The sequence below is a fragment of the Pipistrellus kuhlii genome, unplaced genomic scaffold (assembly GCF_014108245.1).
Source record: "Pipistrellus kuhlii isolate mPipKuh1 unplaced genomic scaffold, mPipKuh1.p scaffold_m20_p_3, whole genome shotgun sequence".
Classification (NCBI taxonomy): domain Eukaryota; kingdom Metazoa; phylum Chordata; class Mammalia; order Chiroptera; family Vespertilionidae; genus Pipistrellus; species Pipistrellus kuhlii.
This window is the reverse complement of record NW_023425529.1, coordinates 79814200-79820003: the sequence shown is the minus strand read 5'-3', so window position 1 is coordinate 79820003 and position 5804 is coordinate 79814200. Positions and strand designations below refer to the sequence as shown.

General features: G+C 51.4%; 1 pseudogene; it reads right to left on the bottom strand.

The window, feature by feature from the left end:
- Positions 1-948: 948 nt before the first annotated feature.
- On the bottom strand, positions 949-4608 carry LOC118730236 (annotated as a pseudogene).
- Positions 4609-5804: the final 1196 nt, after the last annotated feature.

Genomic DNA, 5804 nt, shown 5'->3' with positions numbered 1-5804 from the left:
ACAACAACAGAAAATCAACAAGAATTTACATTTACATATGATTAACAAATTAAAGTTGCCTCAATCACCACTATCTCAACTAGACATGAGTTAATAGCTCCGACCATTCAGAGCCATCAAGGTTGGCCAGCTCTTTCTACATTTTACCACCAGGGAACAATGTTTGGTTTCGGTTAGCCAGCTCTTTTTACATTTTTCCACCAGTGACTCAACTTAGAGTCAATGAGTTAATAGCTCTGACCATTCAGAGCCATCAAGGTTGGCCAGCTCTTTTTACATTTTATGACCAGTGGCAATGTTAGGTTTCTGTTCCTGGCAGCATCTCTCCATGACTTGGGCAGGGAGGAGTGACCAGCCCCTCAACCTCTCACTCATATAGCTTCTTCTTGTCCTCTGCTTTTCTAGGTCTCACCCTGGAATGCAGCAGAACCAACACAGGAAGGCATGATGCCCCTTCAGTGTTATCTACCAGCCCCACTCCACTGCTCAGTGCTTGTGCTCTGCAGGAAGCGCAACATCTGCTCTGGGCCCCATGTAAAGGCAATAATGCACCAAAGGACAAGCAGAGGTCTAGGCACCTATCCTGGCAATGGGCACATGTCCTCCTTTCCAGGCTTATGGGAGCAGCCTAGGAAGAAAAAGAAGTCCCAGGCCAGGGCTGACGGATGGATGGAACTCCTGGGCTCATTCAGTTCCATCTGCCTCAACTTCTGGGAGTTCAGTCAGGTCCAGGGGATTCCATAAGAGATCATGGTCCCTGCCCCAATGCTGGTGCATTAGACAGAGAATTGAGGCAGGACTTTTGCTGGGAACAATTCAGTGTGTTCAAGTCATCAGGCTCTCTGTGGAGGGTCCATATGCAACGAGGGTGGAGGTCCCACCACTGACACCTTGCTCCAGAAGTCTAAAATCCTGTTGTTCATCCACAGGTTGTTCCTGAGACTTTGGGCCTCCACAGTCCATACCAGGCCTTCACCCAGGATGGCAAAGTCCTCCAGGATTGCTTCCACATTGGGCACCATCACCATCTCCCCACCTTGAGACACCACCATGAGCCCCTTTGTGTTGGAGGCCTTGAAAGGGTGGGGCTGGGACTGGTGGGCTTCCAGAGGGCTCCAATCACCTCTCCACCATTCTGGTCATAGAAGAAAAGGGCCAGATCCCCATAGGCCTCCCTGAGCTGTGCCAGATAGAGCTGAGGAGGATCGTAGCCCAGCACAGGCATCAGGGACAAGAGCCCTGGCTCCCTCATCAGGCCCCAGCAGGAGGAGGCAGCTGGTGAGTCCACAGCTTGGCTGGGGCATGTGGCTGGGAGACAGGCAGATCAACACATCATACATGTCGGGGTTGCCGGAACACTGTCCTGATATCTCCAGGCCCCCAGGGATCCATTAGCTGCTTCTCTAGGATCTAGGATCGGTAAGGCCTCAGCTACCAGGACCACAAGCTGCTGCAGGATTTGGGGCGAGGGTCCATCCCGTGTCCATATGGAGTGTTTGTGATCCTAAGGGGTAATTTTGACCATGATAGGGAGTTGCCAGGAAGCCACTGCAGATCTCCACCTGCTCCTCCACAGTGAGTTCATTTTGTTGAGGTTGACAATAAGGGGGTTGTTCTTCCAATGAAAGGTTGATACCAGGAAAAGGAACCGAAGGAAGTCCACAGGAGGGGGGAGGGAGGGAAGGGGGGACTGGGAAGGGTTCAGGGCTCAGGGCTCAGGGCTCAGGGTGCAGGAAAAGAGCAGCAGCCACCAGGTCCAGGCTCTCATCAGTGAAGCCCTCACCCAGGAGCTGGGCACGTGCCCATCGCTTGGCCAGCCGAGCCACACCCAATAAGGCTGGGTGCTGCTGTTGGAGTCCATGCAAGGCACTTGTGAGCAGGGGCAACTGCTTTGTGTCTTTCTCCAGGCGGAAGGAGGCAGGTGTATCCCTCAACGAGATCATCCCCTCAGGGCTCCGCATCTCCTTCAGGATCTGGGGCTCCTGCTGGTAGGCCACACGAATCTGAAACACAAACCCATCCTTCAGGAGATCGGTGTGTGTAGCTGTGGCCCGGCACTGCAGTCCATGCCGTTGCGCCAGCAGCTTTGCCAGGCACAGCTGGAAAGCAGCCCAAACCTGCTGTATGACCTCAGCATCCTGTGGCCACTGGCCACTGCCCTCCAGGTGACACATCACAGTCATGGGCTCCACATAAGCTGGACAGGGCATGTCGGGCTGGGGCAATAGCGAGGCCCACTCTGGATGGTGCTTATGGAAGGAGTAGGCTGGCCAGACTAGAGCTGGTGGGAACACCTCAGTGTAGCACAGCACTGGGTGAGCTTCTTGCACAGCAGACATAGTTAATGGGAGACTGTCCAGTCTCCACAGCAGGCGGCTGAGCAACGCACCACAGCTGCCAGGGCCTCCTCACCTGTGCTGGAGGTCTCTTTCAAGCCTTGGATTAGTGCATCCAAGCGGCCTCCCATATAGTGGACATAGGTTCCTGGGATGTCAGCATGGAGTGCCAAGAGGTGGGTGGTCACTTGGTAGGGAATAAGGTGCTTCTGGGACATAGAGCTTGCTTCCCAGAACACAGCTTCCCAAATGGCTCCATCCTGGAAATGCCGAAGCTCCGAGCGAGATCCCCAGAACTGGTGGAAGTCAGCAGCCTCAGGCTGGTCAGCCTCTGGACCCAGCTCAAGAACGCTGGTCAGTCCCTCAGGCCGAAGGAGAAATCCCAGAGTCAGGGCCATTGGCCACTGCCCTCCAGGTGACACATCACAGTCATGGCTTCTGTGCTTCGGTGGATCCTGGCTGATGTCCCATTCTGAGATTGGGGGCCGAGAGTGGGCCAGCAGGTGCAGCCAGGACCCCAGACCCTACTCCAGGAGGGTGGTTAGTGGGCCCAAAGCAGCTGAGACATAGTCCCCACTGTGGTCCTGCAGCTCTGGCCATAGCTTCAGCCGGTGACATGCTGCCTGCAGACGGCTCAGTGGGAAGAGAGGCAGGATGTGGTCAAAAGCCCGGATCATGAGTTTGGGAGTCATTAACAGCAGCTGGAATCCATCATCAGCTTTGCTGTCCAGCCAGACAGCCGTGCCTCATGCTACACTTGGTGATAAAGTGGAGGCAGTGACATCAGCACAAAGGTTGAGGCAGCCTGAGAAGTCCAGGAAGACAACAGAGAAGGACTGGTAGAAGTCAGCCAGGGCCGGCAAGGAAGGATCTGAGCTGAAACAAACTGATCCCATTGACGGTCAAATCTGTGGTGGCCAGAAACTGCAGGACACTTCTCAGGACCTGGTTGGCATTCATGGTGGTGTGGATCTTGTGTATGGACACGAGGAAGGCAACCAGCATGGAGACAAGGAACTACTAAATCCTCCCAGGCCTTTAACCAGTTCTCGCTGCCGCAGCCAGACCTTCAGGAGGGCCACACCATCCTTCAGCCCCAAGGCTGAGCCCAGCACAGTTGATAGAAACTGCACATGGGACTGGAGGACTGTGTCTTGCAGGACCCATGTGTTGTAGTGGGGGATGGGAGGCTCTGGACTACCATCGCCTGAAGGACTCTGCCCTTGGTACTAGGAAGAGTGCACATTGTTCTTGGAGGGCAGCAGGCGGCATGGGCGGAAGAAGTCAGGTGGAAGGCACGAATGGAGACGTACAGTAAGTAACCACGTGCTCATCCTTCCCATGTGGCCACAGCAGCAGCAAGGGTTTCAGGTGGCAACCATTGGTGTAGGAGAAGCGAACACTGCCAAAGAGGGGTCTTTGTCAAATGGTGAGCCAAGTGGGCTAAGTAGAGGGCACGCTTGCAGAGTAGCGCTGGTTCAGCCCATCCTTGTCCTGTAGGATCTCCTTGGGCATGGTCAGTACTACATCCACATTGATGTCCGGCTGGATGCAAGTGCCCAAAAGGTAGCTGCCCACAACAGTGACCTGGGCTGGGGGCAGGAAGCAGAACCAGCCCTTCACAGTATAGGGCACTTCGTGGGAAACACTGAACTCCAGCTGAAAGCCACGCCTGGTTAGTCAGCTCTGTCTCAAGGGTTGAGGGCACCCTCATGATCTTTTGGTTGACATCCCATAGGAAAGCATCAATCTGCTCCTTCTTCTTCTCTGACAGCTTCACTTCTTTTAGGGAAGGAGTGGGGAGAGTCCTGTAATCAAAGCAAGCTGGAGTGGAACAGGCTCTCAGTCTCCCGAAGGCGATTCAGTTCCTCACTGGTAGTTCTGCCTGGATAAACTTCACTGGTTGCAGGAGACCCTCCACTGGAGACCCAGCCACTGTGTGCTTTTTTGAAAACTCCTTCTTCCCCCCTTGACTGTGCCTTCCAGAGTTGGCTCCATCATTGGCTCTGGCGAAAACATTCAGCAAGTCACCCCATCTTCTCAATAATCCTCCAGATCATAATCCGGGAAGCTGTGCACCCACAGGCACTGGCCCCCATCCCTCCCGTCGTCTGGCTCCCGCAGGTTGTGTTAAAGCCGGTGGTACAACTTCTTCCCACTGCCACTGCGAAAGAACTGCAGGAACCCCTCCACAAACCTGAACCCTCTCAGCAGACCTTCTGTACACCCCAAAAGACCTGCTGGGGTACCCCAAGAGACATTGCCAGGGCAGCCCCAATGAGCCACATGCCTTACCCATGTGCAACTTAATGTTCAACAACAGACTTCAGGGGACCCCATGCAAATTTCTGGTGCTTTTCCTCAGTGTAACTACTTCCTCTTCAGTACTTTTCCTCATAACTTTCAGCTACCTCAGCCTCACCAGACTTTAGTCTCTCGCCTAACTCAGTCAAAACACCAAGCTCTGCTTGGTTCCATCTCCCTGTATAGCCTCTGGAAAGTACCTCAAGGCAAACAGCCAGCGTAGTCACAGAGCTCACCTCATTTGTTTCCCTTTTCTAAGAGATCTCAGTTCTGCCCTGCCTGTTACCCAGTGTTGCCTTATGTATTTTATCCAGTGTCCTGGTTGGTTTTAGTGAGAGGAAAAGTCCTGCACTAGTTAATCGTCTGTGATTGAATGCTAAAGTTGGCTGTAAGAATTCCAACATTTTTCTTTTCTTTTCTCTGATTCTTGAATATGTAGGGCCTGCTTTGCCTTAGTGAATGTTTTTAAAGATCTGTCTAATGAAATGGTCACTTTTTATTAAAGCTGACATTTCACTGAAATTTAACACTATGCAAGCCACAGATCAGTACCATAGCAGCCTATGATAATGATATTACATTTTACAAATAAGGAGATGAAAATGTAAAATGATAGAGTGACTTGTCTAAGATAAGAGTGATTGAATTAGAACTTCTCTCTGATTTAAAATCCCAAGCTTTTTAATTCTTCCAGTGTAACCTCCCTTTGAGATTTTGATATAATTCACTCACGAACTCAGAAATAAGATTATCGACATGTACCAAAAATTCCTGTACAATTTCAGAGGGTTCAGAGACACCTGGAGCCCATCTATAAACAAGCCCAATCATAAGTGCCAACAGGAGGAGCCCTGGCTAAGGTAGCCATCCATACTACTCATTGCCATTGTAAACCCTTGGTGAACTTCTGAACTTTCCTTCCTGCCTCCTTTGGTTCTATATTATCTTTTACAATTATATCTCAGTCTTTGTAAGACTACTATTTCTCTTTCTGTGACCGTGCCCTCAGTGGGATCTGAGGTGAGTCCATGTGGATATATTTTTGCCTGTTAAGACCACATCTTGCCTTATCACTACATAACACTTAAACAGATCCTAAAACAAAGAATATTTTTAGAACGAGTTTCACGTTTACCATAAATGATCATCAGAACTAATTCTATC